General features: G+C 29.6%; 1 protein-coding gene across 9 annotated transcripts in view; it reads right to left on the reverse strand.

The window, feature by feature from the left end:
- The window catches only part of LOC106684069 (probable serine/threonine-protein kinase nek3), a 70437-nt gene that overhangs the window by 30610 nt on the left and 13396 nt on the right, over positions 1 to 26431 (reverse strand). Inside the window, exon 1 of one of the 9 annotated variants that reach the window (XM_024359433.2) lies at positions 14760 to 14806. The exons of the other annotated variants lie outside the window; for them this stretch is intronic. The gene's annotated coding sequence lies outside the window, so the exon portion shown is untranslated. Of the gene's footprint in view, positions 1 to 14759; positions 14807 to 26431 lie in introns of those variants that run through there. 9 annotated transcript variants of the gene reach the window in all.

The following is a 26431-nucleotide window of genomic DNA, read 5'->3' on the forward strand; positions in this document are numbered from 1 at the left end:
CCATAAATTCGGAGTTAATTATAAAGTTCGTGCATAGTTCATGCTCATATATTTTTTATTACTGTTAGAAATAAATAATGGTTAGTTATTTTTTTAAATAATAACAAAATTAAAGATGATTTAGAGGAAGATTTTTTGAATTTTTTTTATTGAAGCCGCGTTAGACTATTTAAATGAAAATAAAATCTAAATGATATTAAAAATCACTTGAATGTACATTCATATACTGTTTAACTTTAATAAAAATCGTTTGAGCCATTTTTGAGAAAATTGAAAAAAAAAATCGACATCACTAAGATATTCGGTTTGGTTCCGTACAAGATACTTTCTCATACTAATGTTAACAATGAACTATAACTTTTTTAGATTTGAAAGCTATAAAAAATCGCTCTAATAAATTTTATTATTTATAAATACATATTCTTATGTATCAAATCAAGTCGAATTTGCATGATTGAGTCCGATTTCAGCCATTTGGTACACTGTAACGTCAATTTGATACTTCAAAATGTTGAATGGTCGGGTATCTTGCATGCTATGAAAGTTTTTCTTGATTTACGTGCTTCAAAACTGTGATATATCGTATCATGAATTTGGGATAAGTCTGTACTCGATGAAAATAGACAGTTTTTAATTTTATATCGGAATTCATTCCCATCTTATTAAAAGAAAAGAACTCCCAAATTTTAGTATATTATTTCAGTATGATAACTAGTCATACATTTCAAGAATGCCCAAATTTCATGTCACACCTTTATATAGTTTTGAATTAAACTCGAATATATCAACAAATTCTAGACTAGAAATGACAATGAAACAATAGAATTAGTAATTCAGTTATTAATATTACCAAATTTACTGTCACAATATAACATCGATATAAAAGAAATAAAAATAATCAAACAAATAAGAAACTATAAAATAACAATAAATAAATAAAAAAATGAATGGTGTCGACGACCAGCGATGTTTTACGCCATTAAACAAAAACGATGGTAAAGAGTTCAGTTTCGGTTTCAGTAAACCTATACAGATAAAGGTTAGCCAAAATTACATCAAATTTCCAAAAATAATTTTTTTAAAGACCTGAGTTATTGCCTCAAGTTTGTGATATGAGCTTTGAAGTTTGGAATCAAATTACGCTGTATGTAAAACGGTATTTTTTGTTGTTGTTTTTTTTAAATTTATTTTTTGTTATTTACAACTGTATACACATATATACAACAAGTAAATTTGGTGTAGGTGACATAGTGACATGATAAAAACATGTGGAGAATCTACCCATTGATAGAATTCCAATAACATTTCTAGAGGAGAAGATCTCGAGGCCATCATCTTCTTTTCAGACGCCTAGGAGGATTATTAGGTAATGAAGGAGAAGTCAGGTTAGAAACAAGTGGATTTGGGTGGTTGAGTAATTTATTATGTAAAACGTAAAAATGGATTTTATCTATTTATTTAATTTAGCAAAATTAATTTATTTAAATCAATAAATGAAAGCATCGTGCTCATGGTTGATGAGCCAAATGTATTTCAAGGTCACCCCTAACACCTTTTTAATGAGCACCATGTGATAACACTTCCATGAATAGAAATGGTAATTTCCTATTCTCTTAGCAACTGCCTGTATCCCACAATAGATAATTGTTATCTCGATAACTAGATCTGAGATAAATCTTTCTTAGGTAACTCCTTATGGCACATCTACGTAACCTCTTCGATAATTTCAGGAACGCAGTTTGGTGGAGGATTTCGGTCGGTGTTATTGTTTAAGATTGGAGTAATAAGCTCGAACTTAATAAAACAATAAATTAGTTGTGATTATACTTATTATAGTTTATTAATAAAATGGTGCAGGGTAATCTATTAAATAATTTTTTAGTCACAGACTTAGTGAAATTGTTTCTTTCAATATTTTTTCCCAAAAAATAATGCCATGTTTAATTATTCTGGACCACTATGAATTTAATATTGACTGATCCAGGTGGGTATAGAACCCATAACGCTCCTGAACCTCGCCGCTACGACTATAAAATAGCAAACCAGCAATTAAAATTGTAAAACTAATTAAATTGTAAAATTAATTAATAATTATTATAACACAGCTCTCTCGTGTTAAATTAATCACACAAACAATATTTTGATTAAGCTCACACTTCTCTCTAGTCGCATGACTTGCATAGATCTCAATCAGAGATGTTCGCGCATATGTTTAGAAGCAAGGAAAATATTTTAATTGGCTTTAAGAATATGGTAATAAATGTTACGTAGCTGGTCTTAAAGTAATAATCTTCATATCGAATCGTTATGAATCTTGATTCTAGGTCATTCATATACTTCTCATGGTCTGGGTGTCTCAGCACAAAGCTTGCGGAAACTTTATATTTCTTTTTAACATGAGGAAAATGTTATTAACTAATGTAATACGTTGTAGAAAGCTATTGCTGTCATTTTCTTTGGCGTGTAATTTTTTATGGTGTACAAGGGTGTAAAAATGAAACATATAAAAATTGAGAAAAAATGAGACAGTCATATATTTTTTTTGAACAGAATATTTTGTGGCTGTTACATACTATATTTTACAGAAATGTTTCGAAAAAATATAGTATTGGGAAGGTGAAATTCTTTAATAATTTATTTCGTTGCAACAAATCGTATTTTAGTAATTGAAGTATTTTAGAAATTAGGGCTTACTTTTATAAGCGCATTTGGTGACAATTGTGCATTTACGAATGCATTATAAACCCCATGCTTGGCTAGAATGAACTAGTTCAGTATAAATTGTCAAGGTTCAAACTCTAATTCAGTGAGATAAATTTAAGATCAAAGTAAATTTGATATGACTAATGAGGTAAATATGAGGCCACATTTGATTTTACAATTCTAGAAGGGTACGAGTTATTAAAACTATCTGCACCAATATTGTGCAAAGGATTTCTCAACAACTGGTATGGTATTCATTTTGATAAATTTAATGTAAATTATATGTCGAGTGATTTATAATTGAAGTTTACAATTTATGTTAATTTTTCTATATTGTTGGTGAGATACAAGGTTTTTTTCATAACTTATATATAAGTTTGTTTGTTTTTTTTTTCAAAAATTAATAAAATAATCCTACAAATGGTGTTTCATTGCTGCACTGTCTTAATACTACTTCTGCTTGAAATAATTTAATTTTGGACATGATTACACGATTTTGTATTTTTAACTATCCATTTACTATCCAAAAGATAAAATAAAAAATATTTTTTTATTTTATTTTAAAACCTCTTTATTGATAATATAAATATAATACGGATTATAATAAAATAATATATAATATATGTATTTACAAGTTATCTTGTTTTGCCTTACGGCAAAAAAAAAAATAAATAAATAAAAAATAAAACTGATATGCATATTTTATTAGAAAACTAACAATTTAGTATGGTGAGACCTTTTGTGACGTTAGTGACTTCCAAAAAAATTATGATCTATAAAATTATTTAGAATTTTAAAAAAAGGTTTCATTCTTGCACGACATAGCCATAGTGTAACAGATATTGCAAGACAAGACACCAATTTTTACCCATAATTCATAATTATACCCATAAATTGCACCTTTCCATTTATTATTTTTAGTTTGATTGTATTTGATTTTTTCATTTTTATTTATTATCAGAAGTTTATCTTATGTTTTATGATATCATATATAGTTTTATTTTATATATTCTGTTAGTTATTGTTATTCATTTTTATCTTTTCAAATTCATTGTTTTCATGTTCATTGTTCATTTGATTTGTATTTTTTTCTTTTTTCATCTCTTTATTTGTACTTTCTTTAATATTTCTTCTCTTATCTATCTGTTACTATTACCCTTTTCATTTACTATTTACAACCTTTAATTTTTCTTATTATATCTTACTTTTCATTTTATACCCCTGTTATTTTATACTTATGTTTTTTCTTTTTTTTCCCTTTTGAACTATAATGTTTGTATCTTTTTTATCCCTGACGAAACCCTGCAACGTGGGGCGAAACGTTGGCTAAATAAAATAGTATAATTACCTACTATTTGAGTTTTTTTTTACCGCACACGGACCATATTCCATTCATCATTGTTTTATTGTATTTTATGACGTTTTATAATTTGATTTTTATTTTGTATTTTACTTCAAGGATTTTAAGCCTAATTTTGACGCTTGTATATCATTTTAAAGGGATCATTTCCAGAATAAATAAAGAATATTATTATTAGTATTATGGTAAAACATAGAATTTTCTAAGAACCCCATATAAAAAGTAAAGAATATTCTGTCGAATCTGTGCTTATAATTCATTATCTATGTACGCAAAAACCGCTTAGGAATCTTCCATAATCGATTACAATCCCATATTTATATTTCGATTTGCAGAGCTCGGATGATCGGGATGCCAACGTCGCAGTTAGAGGTGACGAATAGCGAACCGCCCACCGGAGCAGTAGCAGAGTAGGAAGTCCCCTCATTAAATAATACGGCAATTGCTGGCAATCATATCGTGCTAGGGGCTGAACTGTACTCCTCGATACATCGAGTAGCCTTTCACTGCTCTGGGAACTAATCGATTGTGTGCCGGGTCGAACTGTTCCGTCACAGCCTTCTCGTCGAAAGGCCCTCTGACAGCACTCTCAAGGCAATGACGTCAAGGTGTTCTCATAACTGACCCTGCTCGGGAAAATTCGATAAATCTCTTTTTCTTTAAGAAACATTCTCCTTGAACTTCCAGCAAGCAAAGCTACAGTTTATAATTAGTTTTATCTGTATCTTACAAGGAAAACCCGAACCACAAAATATTCCCAGGGTTGTGTAAATTGTGAGAATTTCATTAGATAGCTGATTCATTTCAATTTAAATTTTGAAATATATTTTAGATAAACTTAAATAAAACTAAATTAAACTAGATAGAACTCTGTCAGAAATAAAAAACAGTAATATATATTACCGGGTGTTGGAGTACACAGGTATCTAATTTTTGTTACCATTGAAGGCAACCAAGAAAAAGTTGAGACTCAAGAAACCATTTCTTTGTTACTAACTAAATTCACATGAATAATGCAGCAAAAAGAGGGAATTTTGAATGTTGAATTTCACTTATAAATGTTTTTAATTTTCTCGTTAGTAATTAAATAATAAATTAATGACACGTAAGAATGAGGAATATTGAAATTTTCTCAAGAAAAAAATGTTTATTATAACTTAAATAATCGTCTTTACTCCCAAATTGTGCTTTGTATAATTAAAGCCCAAAATATTATACTAGAATTTAAACAATCTAAAACATAAAAGAATAAACAAATATTTCCGTAAATTTTAGAATAAAATGCATAATATACTATACTTATTTTAAGCGTCTACCTCTCCCTATTCTGTCGTCTGGTAAAAAGGATTTTAGTACAAAATCTAATTCCTTTGTCATGCATTGGATTACATTGTCGGCTGTTTAAATAATAGTGACAAAGGAATGAGAATTTGGGCTTCAGCTGGCGATAAACCAGCTATCATTGGTTTAAAAAATGAAACATGTATTATTCATAGATTAATAGGTGTATAAATTGTTGACGATTTAATTATTTCAAATTAGGAAATGGAATTCGGTTGAAGAAAATCTCTATATTTGAAAAATCAGTTATATTATATTATTTATTGAGAAGGGAAAGTGTTTACATTTTTGTCTGATTTAGACCAATTTGCTCTACTGCGCCTAGAGATGTTTCACTTCAAATACAGTGTCCATTCATTCGAAAAAGATGAAACAATAACATATTTGATAAATAGTTACGAGATGGTGATCTTTGGTGACAAAAGAATGAGGAATATGAACTAATACAACATAAGTTATTTTCCATAATGAGGATATAGGGTTACTGATTTTAAATCAAAACAACGATTTTTTTGAAAAACGCTGTAGGCAGGAACTTCCAGTGTTTTCAGGCTAGAAACAGAAAATAAAAAATGAACTAAAAAACCGGCTATGGTTGATGAACAATGTTAAAACACACTTTTATAACAACAATTCTCATTAACTAAAGATAGTTAGAAGCAGCTTAACGATTCTTTTTTTAAGTATCTCCAATTGTTAAGTCGAGTATGGTCTGCCCTTTATAGGGTAAAAGTTGTAAAAGACATCTCTCCATAACAGCTTCAAATTTCACTTCGACAGTCTTTGTAAACTGTATGCTTTAGTTGAATATTAAACGAAGAATATTCCTACACTGAGTACTCTATTGATAGAAGAAATGCTGAAGGAAGACTGCCTGTGAAGAGAGACAAGGCAGGTCAGTGTGGTCACTGTATACTGTCTCATCTGGGCCATTGAGTCCTCTTCTTTGTCCTCCATCTATTCTTGTTAGCCTGTCTGGCTTCTGTGATGGCGGTGCTATGGTTCGTTAGTATAAGGCGAGAAAGGTGTCAGTCAATCGAAAGTTGTCCACTTGCAGGAGATGCTATACTGAAATGGCTGTAATGAGAAAGTCGTTTAACATGTCTTATCATGTAAAAATATGTATTATTTTTATCTTCTTGATATTATTTAGAAAAGCAACTTTCAAAACTTGAGCTTGTTTGAAAAACTGCATGTCAAGAAGTATTAGAAGAAACGTATTTTTCCCGATTAGATTTGTCTAAATAAATCCCACCAAATAACATTTACCCTTCGTCTTGCCCCACAGTATCTTTTAATAATACCCCACTTCCTATTCCTGTTGAGCAGATCCGTTACTTAGGACTAAATCTGGACAAACAACTGACATGGAATCTTCATACAAGACTGAAAAGACAGGAAACTTCTCGTCGATTCCGACTATTACAACATTTACTAGACAAACGGTCCAAACTTCCAATCCATTACAAAAGACTGATCTACATGACTATTATAAGGCGTATCTGGACGTACGGAATTGAGCTATGGGGCTTCACTAAATCCTCTAATTCCTCCCGAATCCAATCCTTACAGTCCAAAATCCTTCGTAAAATCCTTAATGCTCCTTACTTTGTCAAAAATCAAATCATCCATCAGGACCTCAATGTCCCATATGTTGCCGATTTGGCCAGAACCAGATACCAATCCTTCCATAATAAATTACCCAACCACCCAAACCGACTCGTTTCTAACCTGGCTTCTCTTTCACTATCTAATAATCCTCCTAGGCGTCTGAAAAGAAGATGGCCTCGAGATCTTCTCCTTAAGAAGTGATTTTGGAGTTCTATCAATGGGTAGATTCTCCACATGTTTGTATCATGTCATAATATCACTTACAGCAAATTTACTTGATGTGTATATTTGTATACAGTTGTAAATAACAATAAATAAGTTATAAAAAAACAAAAAAAGATTTTTCTAAAATTTTTGTTTATTAAAATAATACAAATAATCATAAAAAAAAATCTCAGTCTTTCTGGGAATTATTTCCGCCAATCACTTATTTTTTCTTATATCTCCTCTACAATATATTTTGAAAATATTAATGGAATGTCAGGAACAACTGAAGGGTGCCCAGAATGGGTATTATTCCAAAATTCATTAAAAAAAATAATAAGGAATTAAAAAATTAATTAGTAATTCAAAATATGTATTATTCTTAAGGTATATATAATTACGTGAACAACGTATATATAAGATATATATAATTTTGAACAACACTTATTCAGCAACTTTAGATTAGATGTAAATAAAGTTCACTTGGCAACTCAGTTAAATATTTTTCTTTGACCAAACCTCGTGCATTTCATGATACCGATATTTGGTTCCATAGTACGAACCGTATCCAAATAGCTCCCACAATCTAATCGAAACGGTCAATCAGGGAAATTACATCGATTTTACTGTTTACCTGAGTGGCCCAGCTAGATTTCGGGGAGAATTTCTGAAAACTTGATTCCCACACATATATTTACAGGGTTGAATTTTATTTGGTTAACGTTGGCAAAAAGTTCTTGTAAAAATTCTATTGAAACAAAAAATAAAATGAAAACAATAGATTTATTGAACAATCAACCCACTTGGAAATATAGAAAAGTTATTGAAAAATAACTATCTTTTTATTATTTCTTGTGTTATTGCATACGTATTAGAGATAAATTTTTAATTGTATCACTTCTATCTCCTTTAACCAGGGAGTTCTATAGCATAATTCGATTTTGAAGCCAGCTATTGTAAAAATAAACATTTTGAGTCAAACAGAAAACTTTCGTCCTCGAAATGATATTCTTATAATCATAATTTCGGAGTCTCTTCTCCTGGTAGTGGAGTTACTTGTGTAACATATACGTGGAGTTGTCACGTTTACACTTTGGGTTCATTATGCAACGAATGGCTTAAATGTAGTTTGTGTTAAAAAAAAAAAATGGTGTAGAGGGAAGAGCTGGACATTTATCCTCGTCCATTGTTCCATTTTTGTTCTAAGCCACAGATTTTAACTGTTGGAAGAAACAGCTTTAGTTACACGCTAGTGTGAACTCCAAACTTCAATTACCATAGACTGATAAAAGGAAACGGTTTAAGAACATGCTATTTTTCGATGTCGACATGACCGCATTTCTTCTAACATTCATTTTGTTTTGTTCTGGCGATTTTAAGAGACTAAGAGTATTTTACTTTCCTTGTTACATGAGACGTTCGGTCGTAAAAAATGGTAACTGAATTTGTATTAATTAAAATTTTTGGCATCATCGGATTTTTTAAGGTTGATTTCATAAATTTTTAAAGAATAATTAGCATATTTGTTTTTTTTAGAGAATAGTGTTGATATTAAGTTATGGTAAGTAGTTCCAGTTTGAACAATCAAAAAAGACTATATATATAAAATACATAAAAAAGATATATTCATACATACACATTTTCTGTAAACGAATTACTTGAATTTGAATTTTTATAGTAAATCATTTTTTTACTTGGGTTAGATCGAGACAAACTATGAACCTTTAAAATATGCTCATCTTGTATTAAAAATCATGTATGATAAAAAATCGAAGAGCTATTTCCACAAGTGTTATTTTTTTTAAATTCTATATAAATGTATCATTTTATGTAATAAAACGAGTTTATGTATTAGCATTTGGGTAATTGAAGCTTCCAAAACGTCCATAAATAATGTTAATAATAGTAATATTTGGTAGAGTTTCATCAAATTATTCTTATCATGTTATGATTTTGGTGGTAAAATCAGGAGTTGTGTGTCCAATGTGTCATATCTCTGTGTCAAAAGTATGATAATGATTTAAGGTACATAACTTCTGGAATATGATTATTATTCAAGAGCCAAAAGATTCAGGAGATACGGTGGCTCTCACTGTTTGCGAAAAAAAAACTTTTAATCAACCCTCTCTTCATTACTATATATACTTACTAAAGATAGCTTAATTAATATACTTAGTAATTAAAACTTTTGTTAGAGTTTTTAGCATTTGTTGTGGATTTTATTATTTAAGAATAAGGAAAATGAATTTGATTGAGGGAAATATATTTTATTCACCAATTTCAATTAATTTATACTCTATTTATTTTTTTATTTTATTTATTTATTGATATTTACAACTGTATTAAAAAATACAACCAGTAAATTTGATCATAATGACATAATGATATGATACAGGATGTAGAGAAACTACCCAGTAGTAGAACTCTAAAAACAGTTTACAATAAAAGGTCACGAGGCCATCTTCTTAATTTATACTCTAAGAAAGAAATTATGGACTATACATATCGATTTAGAAAAAATAATGTGAGCCAATATGACATCATAAAAAAACAGTGAATACTTGATATGTATTTTTAAAAGAAAATGAATGCATCACAATAAATAAAAATACAGAGGCAAAACTAGTTATCATCTTTGCTAATACTAGTCGGATTTAGATTATGTTTATTTATTTCTATAGGAAATCAAATTAACTTTTAAATAAATGATTATGATGTTCTATGAGCTATGTAGTTTTCAAGTTATTAAAAAAATTAGAATTTTTTAATGTCCTAGAAATAATTTTGGTAAACCACTTAAAATATGCATTTTTTGAAACCAGCCTTATTATACTTACACAGCATAACAAGTGCCACCATTAATTTCAGCTTCATAGGCATATTCGTTTATGGGATATTACGATCAGTGTTCAATGAGTGGTATCTGTTATTTTAAATTTTAAGTTAAAGATAACGCGTTTCCAAGGAACCCTGCATAGAATATTTACAAAATAAATACAAATCATAAGCTAATAATGGTCCAGAATAAATAATTTTAGTTTTTTATTGTAGAGAATTTAAATATCTTTGCTTTAATGTTTCAGGGGATATATAGTTTTAGATATATTTGCTACAGTATTTTTTTTTTAGATGTAAGAAATAATTTTTTTGTTATCCAGTTAGAATAAGATATTTTTTTAAAATTCAAACCTTATCCCACATATTTTTTTTCAAACCTCTTTATTTTTTATATGCTTACATAATACATAATAATATAATGCAATACATTATACATATACAATTTACTAATTTGTAAATTGTATATGATTTACTAATTTAATACAATACAATTTAATTTATACAATATAATTTTTTATAATATAATTTAATACAATTTAATATCCCACATCTATAGCATAAGAAAAACCAAAAATAATAATTTCAACTGTATTTAGTGGGAAGAGGAAGCGTATAATAACACATTTTGTCTGATCTCTACCAATTTGCCGCGCCTAATGAAATTTCACTCCAAAAATAACGTCTATAAACTTCACGAAATGAAATGTAATTATTAGAACTGGGACCTAATCAGTATTGATCGCTTGGTTTGTATATTACTAATTAAAATGAAAATGATGCAATTCCTTTTATCGCGTTTGTTTATCCTGTGATCATTAGGTGTTTGTAGGATACAACTAATTGGTACCCAGTATAGTGTAGTCGTTAACACAGGACGAGCCTGAGGCACTAAGCGACGCGGCCAGCTGCAGGCCTTAAATAGTACTTGCATCATTGTTTAGCAAGTTAGCAAGTCGTACGACTGTGACGCGGGATGTTGAGGATCATTACGCTCTAGGACTCTACCAATTATGCATTCTGCATCATTATGCACTCAACACTACCAAGCCGCTGGATTTCACACCAATCTCCATCAACTCTTCATTCCCATCTTCTGGTCAACGCTGACATTTTCTATTGCCTAAACGTGTTCCACATTGCTGTCATAATTTTCACGAGTATGACCGTACCGATTCATAAAACTGTCTGAGACCTCAAAAATGTAAGAAAACCCGAATTCGAGAACTGTGGCAGATTAGGTGGCTTAGTTCTAGATTCCTGTTTTATATTGAAAAAAAAAGAGATTCGTCTTAAAATTGTTTTTTATTTTATAAGTCCCCAAGTTTGAACATTAATAATTTGCAAAAATAAGCAGGTAACTCAATTTTTGGCAGTTTTTGTATATTCGCCAACATTTGAAAAATTGTATATCAAAGGCTATTGGATCTACAGAGAACAATTATGTCTCGAATAGTACATTTTATCTTTTCTAAAACTGTATGGAATAATATTTACAACAAAATATAAGAGAACGGCTTATAATAAAAATAGACAAAAATAAAAAAAAAAGTGCGAAATTTTCCGAGTTATAAGCTACAAAATATTTATACCATTTAACACCAAATTAATTTCCGTAGAGAAGAGAATCTTTGAGATGCGGTTATTCAAACGTTGATAAATGGATAATTGGGGATTTATTCTTTGAGCTTTTAAGAAAAAATGAACAAAACTTTTAACAGCATCAGATCTTAACAAAACTTACTCATCTAAAAAATTTTTTTTTAAATTTTAATCTCTACGAATAGCTACCTCTGATTCAGGACTAATGTGAAGAGCTGCATATGGAATTCATATTTAACTGAATACATCTACTTCATTTTCCTGAGTCACCGTTCTCATTTGTTTCTTCAGTCTCTGTTATGGATTAATTATTAAAATTTAGTTCGATTTTACTCTCTATAAAAATATGTTTATTTATTTTTGTATTAAGTTATTAAAAATTTTCAGATGAACTACGGTGCCATCCGTCACACGTTGAGAAGAAAATTTATGAAGTCTTGAATATTTATAACATAACGGAAATGATTCAAGTGGTTTCCGTGTGTCAAAGAGATAAATTTAACAGGAAAATGAACACGATTAGTCTTAGCTTGAGGCAGAACTGTATTATTTTATTGTCTTTTATCTTTTCCCTCCTTTTTTTTTGTCGGAGCTGTAGCACATAATATACTTGAGTAATTTGTTAAAGATTATTAGCTACAATGTTCGTATCACTTCTGAACAAAATATCATAAAAGACCTCTGTTTAGCCAATCACCCTGCTCACGCAAGAGGAAATTGATTCGTTATTGGTGATTAAAAAAGTAATAAAACAACTGTAAAAACCCATGAATGTACCCCATAATAGACTCAGTATGTGCATCAAATTCAGGTTTTGGCCATGAGCCACAATTAAAACCTAATCATACATTGTACATCGTACATTGTTTTTGAAAATCACCCATAAAAAAAATTCAACTAAATATTTATCAGTTTATATATTTTATGTAGTGGGAAACATGGCGACATCGATTCCAAAAACCATAGAATACTTCACGTTGTAAAGTAATTCTTTCTCTAATGAAGTTCAAAATCAATTGGTCAGTAATTTTCGGGTTTTCCAGGCGCTCTCATGTCTCCCGCTGGAATACCAAGTTGAAGTGGCTCTATCCAATCTCCCGAAGGCAATACCTCCTTGGTGTTTTCCTATTCCAAGTTTTTAAAATTAAAAACCTACTTATATCCTTGATCTCCCCATTCTTCTTTTATCCATCCATTCATTAAATACCAGGTCCCAATCAAACTACCAAATTTATATATGCCCTCCCATAGAACCATCTCCATTAGCAAATCCTTCGTCATCCTGGAATTCTCTGCCTATCTCCATTCGTCAATCTTCATCTATTCTTTCCTTTAAACAACACCTATTCCTACACCTACTACCTAACCAAACCTCCGCATCATTGTGAGCTAAGTATACAACCATTATTGATTCATATTATAAATTATAATTTAACCTAAGGTTTTTATATTATACCAACATATACAATGAAATTTTTAAATGTCTGCCAGACAATTAATCTTAATTTGTGAACAATGTATTTTTTCTTTGAGAGATTTTTGTCTCAGAATAAAATCATTTATTTTATATTTATCCAACTGACAATGATAAATTGTCGATACTTTTGAGGAAGATGTTTTGAAAATTCGGCATTAAGCCATTCTACCCACTTGATTGTACAATGATACAGCAATTTCCATCAAAATCCTTTGTTATATCTTAGTCAGTGAAATTAAAAGTATCTAAATGATATTTTCTATTGGTACCTATTCGTTGATTTTATTTATTTATCCTTAAGACATAAAATATGTTTCTTGCTGAGAAAAGGCGTTAGACAAGTTTTCGTTTTGTGATGCAATAGCGCTTCATGATCCCACTAGTGCGATTTGCAATTTACTTCCTGGTTCCTTTCAGTTAGTCGGGTTTAATCTGGACGAGAATCACACGGAAACAGAAGTAACTGAAAGCAGATTCGGTGATGATGAAGGAATGTGCATTAAAAGGAACATTAAGGAATGTTTTAAAGTCGTTACGCTGACCCTAATGAACGGCACGAGAAATAGAGGTCAGATGGCATTTGTTCCATTGGACAGCGCTTGATAAGGTCTGATCCATGCTATGCTTACTGTATATGGTATATATATATTAAAAAATAATTTTTGCTTATAAAATGTTACTTTAAGGAGGTTTATATATATTGCTTACAGCAATTTAAATTCGTAACTTATTATTCTCGATGTAATATTTGAATGTAAATCAGATTTATGGTTAATTTTTCAAAGTTTTAATATTTAGATTCAATTTGAGCCATTTTGATTCCATAGTAAAAAGTAAGGTAAAATAATAAAAATGTTTTCAAAAGAGCATCATCCAAAATATTTAAATATTAGCTTCGATAATATTAGCTTCGATAAATGCTAGTATAGATTTATTTAAAAAGTAGTTTTGTACTTACTCTTAACAATAATATCTACTATATAAAATAATAATACATATACCTAATAATAAATATATTTTATCAATATAATATAATTGTATTAATATTAATAATAACTAAGCTCAATAAAATTTATGAATTTTAATATCTAAGTTGCTTCAATAAAAAACAACAATGATTTTGGGTCTTACCTTTGAACATTGTTAAGGGGTGCACAAAATTAATTTTATATAAAATTACTAAAACCTATTTTAAACAACTTTTGAGTTAAAATTATACAAAAAATTGTTGAATACAAAACAAAACACCTTTGAATTACAAAAAAGTTGTAATTGATGTTTCCGAACTATTTTAAATATAAAGCAATTCTTTGAAAATTGAATCATTAAATTTTTTTATCTAAGGGAAAATGATTTTTTTTTCAAATATCACAACGATTATTTAAGAGAGGGATAAAATAATTATGGATGGAGACTGGATGGTAATATCAAAGTTAATACTTAGTTAAAATCCTATACTGAACGTATAGAAAAAAGTGAAATAACTCGTAATATTCCATTGACAAGAAATGTTATATTTTATTTTTTTAAGTATTCTCGTATTATGTTGAATAAGTACAATTTTTGTATAAAAATTAAAGTTTTGAATTGAAAATAATATACAATAGAATAATGACCAATACTTACTCGAATAACAAAATCTATCTGCTAACAGTGCTATGAATATAGAGCTACTGAACATTGACTGAGTGCAGGAAGTTGATTGCTACTAATCTTTGAAATTATTTAACAACATTATCAAATGATAACAGTGCATTTATTGCTGAAATAATTAAACTCTTAAAAAACGAAAAACCTACATTTATGAACCCAAAGCACAATATTTGTTATCACTATGTTATATGCCTTCTGTAGACGACCCTGAAATTAAATCCCATGACTGTGTCTGTCTCACTAACATTATTAATGTAAAAATATGTTGCTGTAAAACAATAAATGCTGTAGAAAAATATAAATATCTAAGTTTTACTGGGGATAATGCTTTTTCTTGTCGAACCACACATAGTAAATGTTTTAAAGAGATTGAGAGCATGCTCATATAAAGTTTATTACCTGAAATTTTTACTTAACAGAGAAACTTTAATAATGGTGCACAAAGCATTATTTGAATCGATATTAAGATATGGGATCGAATACTAACTATTATATAAACCATTTTATTTTTATAAAATTGTCTTAAAACTTATGGATAATAATTTTAGAAAATAAATCATATATATAAAACATGCTATAAAAAAATTAAATATATCGAACCACCCTATAAAAATAAATTTGGTAAACATACTTTAAAGTATATGGTGCCATACCTGTTCAAGCGAAGAACTAATAATTAAATCATCCTAAAAAAAAAAAAAAATTAATTCGGTACTTTTATACTTCTATGATTCCCGATAATTGCTTTTGACTCACGATATGACCACATCTGACTGTATTTTTTCTTAACTCCACATAATCCATTTATTATATTACAATTAGAATTAGCAATTAGTATGTGTGTGCCTAGTAATAGCTATTATTGGATCTTTATTTTTATCATATCATCTTGTTTTATTCCCATTATTATATTAATTCACTAATTGTAAATTTCCAGCTTTATTATTCCCTTGAAAATCCTCCCTTCAGTTATTTTTATTATTATTATTTATTTTCGAATAATTATTATGTTTTACTTTATTTTCATTGTAATATTTGTTAATTGATTTATTAGTTGTATCACTCGAGATCAATTCATATTGTACCTACCTAGCTTAAACAATGTATAGTCACAACGCTCTAATACTCTAAACTGTAATATTCACATTTCACTCATGTCTATCATTTTTATGTGTTATTTTCGCACCCACCGATAGATGTTGTCATCTGGGCCCTGTTTCATAATAAAGTACAAACTAATACTATTAGTCTTGTAGATTTATCTTAATTCAATTACACAGACTAGTACAATAGTAACTAGTACTTTAGTATTTTTATTTCCTGTAATATCACTAATAGTCATCCCTATCATGAAAAAAATAAGTATTAGTATTATTATTACACTAGTTTCTACACTTGTACTATGAACTAATACTATTAGCTTTCATTATCAAACAGGGTCCAGGTCGGACAGTATTGGATGTAATTTTTTAAATGAATAAAATAAAAATAAATTAATAAATTCGTTATTTGTGGTCAGTATCTTACTTGAATGGTTCAACTATCATTTTATCTATTTCATTATTTCTCACTCATTTCAGTTTATTATTATTTTTATTAATGCTCATTTATTAATCATGTACGATCCCAAGTAAAAATTTATCGCTTTCGAATTCTGAACAATTATATCATTATCGCATGGAAAATGGTAGACCCATTCAAATTTGAGATTTTGAGGCGAAGAAAGAATTATAGTTTAAAATATATTAGAATACATTCGCTTTACTACATTCCCTCTCTGCATTACTACACTTCGGCTAGCTTTAAGCCATCTCTATATATGGAATATATACGGAAATACAAGTTTTAGGAGGACTTCTGTGTTCGAATAAACATGCCTCGTAAAATGCTCTCTATATGTGACTTAGCTGAAAAACGAATAGTCGTAACGAAACTACATATTTAAGGCTGGTAGATCGATGAAATCGATTTAATGGAAGTGCAAATTTATATTGTCGATTTTTCAATTTTTTGAGGATTTTCAAAAACTCGTTTTCGATTAAACACAGTATATACGTAGAAAAAAAAACTAAATTATATTTTATATCAATTATATCTTATCCTGATTTAAATAGTTTAAAAGGGCTTTTAAATACTTTCCCTACCTGTAATCTTCTTTATTTGAAATAACTAACCATTTTACATTGTTAGCAATAATAAACAATTAAAACTATGAGCTATGAAAGTAAATTAACTGAAGGAGAAAAGTGGAGAAATAGAGGCTGGAAAATCGGAGGCAGCCGAGAGTGCTAGATCTCCCCCGATTCCAATCATATGTACACGGATTTGTTTCTAATATTTAAATTAAATTTGAGCTATTTTGGTTATTTAATAAAAATGGTAGTAAAATAATGATTTTTTTTCCCATAATATCGTTATCGAAAAGATCTTCAGAGCAAAAGTTGTGTGAAACGTGCCCCACAATAGATTTTGGTTTTTGCGGAGCAACGAAGTCCCTGATAAACCAGAGATGTAATGTGGTGATGCGAACATATCCTGATATGCATAATGTGCTCACATTTTATCATTCGTAACATATAACATATTAATATAATTAAACTTGTATAATTTCCCATTTTCTTTATTCTCTAACACAATTTCTTTCTTCTGAGATTGTCCAATTTTAATATTTTTGAATTAACAATTTTCATTAACATGAAGAATAACTGTCATAAACATGACAAACTCATGCCATTCAAAGGCCTGAAGACAAATATTGAGAGTGTGCATGGGTTGTGAAGAATAAGAGGGAAGTAGTATTGAGCAGTGGCTGGTAGCATGGCGGGTAGTCACGCGAGCGAACCTCTGCCCTCAAAACATAAATCAAAACCTTATTTATTCTTGCCACTGCCATTATAATCATTAAAAATAATAAATATATATTATATAATTTATAATCATATAACTGAATCTAACGAACAGTACATATGCGCATTATCTCGAGGACAATGAATTCACATTAAGTATTTACCCTATTTACACAATGGCCTCAATCTTTTGCTTCCTCAATTTCTTGTAGTTATTTGTAAATAATAAATTACACTATATATAATATTATTATAAGATTGTATTTATTATATTCTGTGGAAAAATATTTCCATAACGTTGTGTCAAAATTGTTTAAATGAAAAAAATGTTTTCTTTGGTTTCCTTTAATATGATTATAATTGATATGGTCCAGCATAATTTATACAAAATATATTAATTTATTTTTATATCATTAATTTTATTACTACTGCATAAGAAGCAATTGTATCCAAAATGATGAGGTTTTGTAAATACTGAATGAATTTAATTTGACAAACTTAGTCGTAACTAATGATTATAATAACCGCACGTTTATTAAATACCAATTATTTCCAATTTTATTATTATAAGCTTTAAACTAATTTAAAGTTACTCTATATTTTAATTTTCAGAAACATTTTATTTAGATTGTCACTTCTGTTTCACCTTTTTACGCTCGATTCATAACGAGACTTCTATTTCTTTTTTGTAAAATCACTTGGGTTTATTTGGTTGTACAATAACGAAACGTGTACAATACAATAACGATTTGGTTGTACAATGGTGACACAGTATGCTATTTGTTTAGTTTATTTATCAATTCGGCATGTGTTACATTCATATTTTCTGTGCCTTTTTTAAAAATTGATTGTACTATTTTCCTAATGTTTTTCAAATATCGGTATGTTTTCTAATGCAATCCAAAGGATTTTCGCTCAATCTTTTTGAATGATATTTAATAATTAAAAATAAATTCCACTAAAAAAATAAACAATCACGGTAAAGTCGTTCTTAATAACCATACGTTTTCAAACAAAATATCGAAAATAAACAATTCAGACTCATTGGCAAGAACTACTTAAGATAATGGAAGCAAGGTAGATAGTAACCAATTTTTTTTTTTAGAATTAGGTTAAGTTTTAAGTTACTTAATATCAAATTAAGTAAATAATGCCTTATTTTGCGAAATTGCAGATATAATTATTTCTTAGCTATAAAATAATCATACTATTTTATACTATGTAACCGAACGAGACACATATTATTGGGGTTTTGTTACATTTTATCCAAAATACTACTGATACAGTAAATTTTAAAATTTCCTCTAATTTGAAAATAAATTAAAGATTGTAGTGATGATTATTTGATAGAAATGGGAATGGTAGTTTATAATAATAAAACGTTTTTATAAAGTACTTTTCACTGGTGGGTGCGGTCGAAAGAAAAAAAATTGTTAACAACTATTTATTTTCCGACGTTTCAACCCACTTTGTAGAGCTTTAATTATTGCATAATTAGGATTAATAATCAAATTAAAATTAGTGATGCTGTGAGGTTGTATGGTAATGAAGTCCAAAAAGGAATGTGTACTTTTTACTCTAAAAAGTTGAATTGATACTTTAACAAAGTGCTTATAAAGTAGGTGATCTCCTGACTTGGTTGGTTGTATCAAGTAGGTGGCACATATAAACCTCCCTGTAACGGCACACACCATTTGTTATTTTTTTAGACGACCCGTTAGTTGTACAGGTATATTTATAGACGTTTACACTATCATTTTCTCAGTAAGAACTTCTTGAATATGTCGTCAGAACGGTTCCAGACATGCAATTTGTTATTGTTATTTTTTTAATTTACGAATGCCACTGCGAATTACTTTTGGCATGGTACTTTTAATTGAATTACCTTGACATGATTCAGTAAAAAGCGTCAGTTTACGAGCATATTACTTGTTCGCTTTCCCCACAAACGATTAATTAATTAACACTATCACTTAATTAATTGACCTAAAATAATTTAAAAAATCATTAGTTATATTTAAACTCCGTGATTTATTGTTGATTAATAAAAAAATAAAAACTTTATAATACTTTAGTATTCCAACTAAATGGTGGAGCGCGGTAGCCACGGGGTAAAGCTCGTGGTTACAAACTCCAAGAATCCGAGTTCGAATCCAGCTGGGCAGAAAATATTGTTATCTGTTACACTGTAGCCATAAGTCAAATCCTGTGGGTTCTGGAGCCCTCCTGTGGTCCACCAAGCCTCTTAAATTGGGTACCCTTAATTGAGTAAAAATCTGGCGGTCGAGCGTGATTCTGACAAAATCACCTCCTTGCACAACCGTTGCCTAGTAACAATACTTCTTTACAAAGTACTGAACCCCTGATGACCCTTCAGGGATTGTAGCGGTACAGGTTTTAATTTTTTTTTAATATTCCAATTAAATAATGTCATCAAGATATTCTGCGAGAGTAGTTCAAACTTGTAATGTTCTAATTCGTCTGTTTTAAGCTATAATAAGGTTTTATTTTATCATATATATTTTTAAGAGTAACTAAAATGTTAACATGGCAAAAACAGTAAGTCAAAAAACAGAATTTTACCAAAAAAGGTAACAAGTTATTAAAAAAATCATTATTAGTGAAACTACTTTTAATCGGTTGACTAATCTGCTGTATTATCCATAAATAAAGAAAAAAAATGATATTTTAAAATTATGCCTCAACGTTTAAAACCGAAATTATCTTTGTTAGTTTCGTGTTTTAATAGTTATCTTAAAATTTCATAATTAATTATAAATTAAATAAATATGTATACTATTCATTCATTTTAATTCATGTAAAAGTTGAATTCATGATGATATAACAGCTGTGCTTGTACATCTATGATTAGTATTTGAAGACGTGGTAATTATTTTTAGTGCAATGACAGGCATCCCGGTAGGTAAGCTGTTAGGTTCGCAAAAGGTAATTGGTTAGAACAGGAAATATATTTAAGTTAGGAATCTCCTTATTTCTTCGTTGAAAAATGACTCACAACTACCGAATATAAAATCTAAAAGTAAGAATGCACGAAAATGTAATGGTCTCTGCAGTTTCATACGAATGTTAAAAATGGCTTCATACAAAAGTTGCAGAGAATATTGGACCGAAGAAGCGTGAGTCAGTCGGAGAATTTAGGTATCGCCAAATTGGATATCCTGTAGGACTGACTATGAGATGATAGTGTTCATGGCGAATGGGATGGATACTAACAACTCACCAAAGGAGTAGTAAGCATCGAAGCTGGTGAGTGTTCTTGGAGTAGACCAGAATGTAGAAGAATTGTGTAAGACCCGGTATTCAGAGTTTTGGATTCGATAGAGGTTTTAAGTAGAAGGTTTGCAGGAAATGACTGATGTTATAGTTTAAAAAAAAATTACATCTCTGATTACACACATAGCGTTTAGTTATAAATATAGAAGTCACTTGAATAGCGAGAAAACTGTAATTACTTTTAGCAAACGACCTTGTTTAATTATTTTTATAATAATGACGATTATCCTTGCTAATTATAGTAGCTTATATTTCCGTTCCTCTTGTAGTAAAATATAGAACCTTTCAGTTTGATATATACCAGAGCAATTTAGCTGCCGTTTATACTAGACGGTATAAATTTGGTTTTACTCTAGTCTTATAGCGCAATCATAAATACACTACTGCCACCATAAAATTAAGCTTCTACCGAGATCCTGGTTTGTTGCGGGTTGAATGGACCAGTATGCTCTCACTACACTCATTTAATTTTAGTTTTTGAGTCATTTACAGAAAAAGTAACCGATAAAAATGTTTGAAGAAATATACAAGTCTAATAAATGTTTTATTTTTGAGGTCGAGAGAAGCTGAGGAAAAACTCCCTACTTTTCTCAAGTTAATATTTGTATAGTCATCGTAATCCTTTGGTTACATCCATCCCTATAAGAGACTTATTGTAAAATAAACAATGGACAATTGGAGTTCTGACAATGGTCAGATGCTCTTCTCGAGTTGAGCGTTTGCGGCTTTAGCGCACTTATTCAGCCTCCACTGGCTCATTACCAGTGATGCGGTGAGAGAGATGGGCTGGGATCTCAAAGAACACTGCTCTACCCTCACACTGTCTACTAAGTGGGTGATGGAGTGGGCTAGAGGATTCTCAGGTCGATAGTGTGAATATTGTTTGTTTGTTAGTTTTGAAAGGGCGTTTAACCGCCTGGCCATCAACGCCCGTTGGTTGTGGCTTTGGTAAGGCCTAGTTGTTCCTTAGTCATAGCTTTGGTATGGTGTACTGATACGCACCGATGGGACTCATTTCCGCGAGATTTGAAATATTATCTAGCGGAGACGATGATGAAAATCAGATAAGTAACTGTCCTAATTTTAAAAATAAGGCAAGCTAAATAGAGAATTATAATAATTAAAGGCTGGATATTAAGTGTAAATATTGTATATATAAGTATAAATATGACTAATAATTATTTTTATTTTATTATTATAAATATTATTATCATTTCTCTTTTCATGTACTTAGTTTGATTTTTATCCTTATGTTTATGTATATTTAAAGAGAGATTTAATTTATTTTTATGTATTTTTTAAATTTATTTTATTCTTATTTTATTTTATGTTACTTTTTATTTATTTTAGTATGAATGAGATCAGTCTGTAGTCAGCGGGAGTGGAGGGTTTTAAAACATAAAAAAATAGGCAATCCTCTGTGAACGTAGAGAAAAATCAAATCAGGCACACAACAAGAGATTATAACACAATAAAAAGTTAATCCTTCTCCGCCGCACCCGCCCGCTAAGACCCTCAGGGAGCGAGGTCCTATATCTATATTTTTGAAATATAAACTTAAAACGGGAAGAGGAAACTTTAAGATAGTTAAATCGTGCAATATTTAAAAAACGCCTGAAATTGAAAACGGCATGAAGTAATATAGGAAGTCTCAATGTCTCCAATTCCCGTTTTAAGCTAATAATTCAAAAGTGATATAGGATCGTTGCTCCCCGGGGGTCTTAGCGGGGTGGGTCCGGCCGGGAAGGATTGCATTTGTTTTTGTTTTATTATCTCCTCTTGTGAGATTGTGACATGTCGTACATCCACCAACCTACTCGCTGTAATTGTCTGTTTGAGAAGTCAGATAAGTAAGGCTACCATGGAAGACAGGAGTGGAGGGTTTCATGCCGTTTTTCAATTTCATGCGCATTTTAAATATTGCTAGATTTAACTATCTTAAAGCCTCATCTTCTCGTTTTAAGCTAATATTTCAAAAGCCAGTCTGACTCCACTACCTATTGCCCAACAATGGCAGATTGTAATATTTATTAATAAATAAAGTATTGAAATTAATATTTGTATAAGACCCTTAACCAATTATTCCAGTGGTGGACAGATTTGGCATACAACCATGGATTGAACCATAGTCGAGAGATTTATAACACAAAATTCTGACAACATAACTTATATAACGGATATGAAAAAAACAACATACAATTACACGTTATGAAATCATAATGTACAAAAAGTACTCAGAAAATCATTACACCCTTCACTTTCGCAGTCATTTGCGGTAAATACGACGGTTGGTGCCATTAACTCATATCACTGCTTTGCTTTAGTAGTGGAAAATCTGACAAAAAAAAGTTTGAATTGGACATATTCCAATGACGTTCCCTTTTTACAGATAATTTTAATAATATTGTGTACGTTGTCTTTAATATTTTTTTGTTATATTCTTATCTGAGATTTACATTAAGAATGTAAATGTACTAAAATAGCAAAGATGATTGTGACTTATAACATTAATAAACAGTTTTAGATCGTATTTCAATAGTTTATGGAAATATATTTTTTTTAAATGGACGTAAATAACTTCAATTTATTCTACCAAAAGATATGAATAAATGCATATCAGTTTTTTGTTTATAAAAAAAATTAAAATAGGAAATTTGCCATTAAATCCTCTTATCGTTGTTAGAAGTATAGGAGTCTTGAAACCCAAAGAACTAAAAACTACTGAAAGCGGATGCAGGCATAAACGATTTAAGAGAGATACTTTCACAGAATAGAAAAAAGATTTTTTCTAGCTAAAAGTCAGAAATTACTCAAAACATTAACTATAGTATAGTTAATAAACTATAGTATAAGTATAGTCTTAAATACACTTGGACATAATATCCTATATTATGTACATAGAGGGTAGCCATAATATAAATATAATTATTCATTTATAACAGTGTTGTTAAGCTTATCTCTTATGAAACTCCTTATTGCGTTCTATTTTCGCTTTATTTGTTTTCTCTAGGGGTTATAAAAGGGGATCATTTAAAATTATTTTTGTATCTTCTTTTCTGGTTACCTTAATTTCCTTAGCACGTGTTAATAAATGAAGTGTCTATCTCTGAGATTAAAAATAAAAAAATAATAAATCTTTAACCCGTAGGGCTCTTGAACACACAGGGTTGACTCACAGCTACAGTTACACAATAAATATCTTTCATAGCCGGATTCGAACCCAGGTCCTTGAAGCCAGTAATACAGTGCCACAGCACTGAGCCACGGCGCTCCCTGAAATTACGGATGGCTAAACAAAAAATTGGAATAAAGGTAATTGTACCTCAATTTTGTTATAAAAGTGGCTGAACTCGACATGTAAATTTTTTTTTAATTTATTTATTTAATGTGATTTACAACTGTACAAATACTAAATACCATAAGTAAATATGTTGCATGTTTCATTTACACTTGAAAATCATGGAAAGGAACCACCAGTTGGTGGTACTTCAAGCATTAATTTAAATTAGAAGACCCCGTGGCCATCTTCTTTTCAGACGTCTCGGATGATTATCAGGGATTGTTAAGGATGAGAGATTAAGAATTAATGGGTTAGGATGGGTAAGGAGTTTGGAATGAAAAGACGCATATTTGCTTTGGGCCAAATCTGCAACGAATGCGATGTTAAGGTCTTTATGGACGAGTTTATTTGTAACGTAATAAGGATCAAAGATTTTACGTAGGATTTTGGATTGTAAGGATTGGATGCGGGAGGAATTTGATAGTTTGGTAGAGCCCCAAAGCTCAATTCCATATGTCCAAATTGGTCCGGTTATCGTAGAGTATACCAATTTTTTGTAGTGAATGGGAAGTTTAGAGCGTTTGTCAAGTAGGTGTTGTAGCAATCGGGATCTACGAGCAGTTTCTTATCGTTACAGTCTTGTGTGTGGATTCCAAGTAAGTCTCTTGTCGAGATGGAGTCCTAAGTATCGAATCTGTTCAACAGGCGTTAGTGGAGTATTTAGAAAGGATGCTGTAGGACAGACGGGTCGAGATTTACGACGGAGAGTAAACGTGACCTGGTAGGATTTAGATGTAAAATGAAGGAGAACAATTAAAGAATAAAATAAAAAAAAGTGAAGAAGATTGCGGTCAAATGGGAAACAAAAATAGTTAACAACTATTTATTTTCTGACATTTCACCCCACTTTCATTATCCTAGGCTTTATCACGGTTAAAAAGATACAAAACAACTAAGAACATTTTGAAATCGTAAGATAATAAGATACAAAAAGGCAAACCAGGAAAATTATAAACAAATAAAAGAAAAGATGAAATAAAATAATATTAATATAAAACAAATATTGATACAAATATCAAAAATTACGTAAACGATAATCTTAAAAAAGCACAGTAGATACAATAACCTATTTAATCCGTTATTGCGTCTCCTAAGATAGGTAAAATTAAAAAAACCTAAAATATTAAATTATTTTTTATTTATAGTTATAATAAAATAATCAATTCATATAGTAAACCATTGTGTTTGCAGTTTTTTTTTTTTTTTTTTAATTTTATTTTATATACTACAATGATTTTTGATTTGTCATTATTTGTAGCCTTGGAGGAGGTCTATAGTTTGGTACGAAACGTTTGCTGTGATTAAATATTATTTTAAAATTTTTTTTGTAAAAGCTTTTTTTGTACAATATTTTTGGCAAAGATAAGTAGTTACACATCAGTTCAAGTAAATCAGATAGCCTCATCAAAGAGCCGATTTTAACAAGATTAATAAACAGAGAGAAAATTAAAATAATATTAATTATAATAGTAACTATCCAAGCGGGCATAAATCGATCTTTTGTCCCTTAAGATGTTTTATCAGGCACTCAGCCGATAAAAGCACTGTTCACTTTGCTGGCCTGTCAAGTAACACTGATTATTCTATGTTACAAAATGTTAATAAATTATTTAATTTTATATTAATAATAATTAAATATCATGAAGTGTATTTTTAAACAAAAGCATCTTTCATAATTTTTTAATCGTAGTATATTGATTAAAATCAAATGATAAAATACATTCTTTTGTAGCATTAAATTATAATTAAATTGAATGAGTCAAAATTTTATTTATATAATATTAACTATTTATGCTATACAATTAGTAAATAGTGGTAACTTTTATTTATGAAAAAATAAACTATATGCTGTTACTTTCTCGTTTAGGCCAATAAATTTGTAATAAATACATTTTTTTATTAGTTTACTAATTTAATGTAAATATTTATCTTAATTAATTGTTTTAGGGTGGTTTATATTAATAATAACACCAACTACAAATGATCCAATTTACTTGTGGGCTTAGTAATATTATTGGATCCTTATTTGTATCATGCTCTGTATCATCTTGTTTTATTTTCATTATTATATTAATTCCCTAACTGTAAATTTGCAGCTTTATTATTCACTTCAAAATCCTTTCTATTATTATTATGATTATTTTTTATTTAATTTAATTTTTTTT

Source organism: Halyomorpha halys, unplaced genomic scaffold (genome assembly GCF_000696795.3).
Source record: "Halyomorpha halys isolate HHAL.00 unplaced genomic scaffold, Hhal_1.1 Scaffold541.1, whole genome shotgun sequence".
In the NCBI taxonomy this organism is placed as follows: domain Eukaryota; kingdom Metazoa; phylum Arthropoda; class Insecta; order Hemiptera; family Pentatomidae; genus Halyomorpha; species Halyomorpha halys.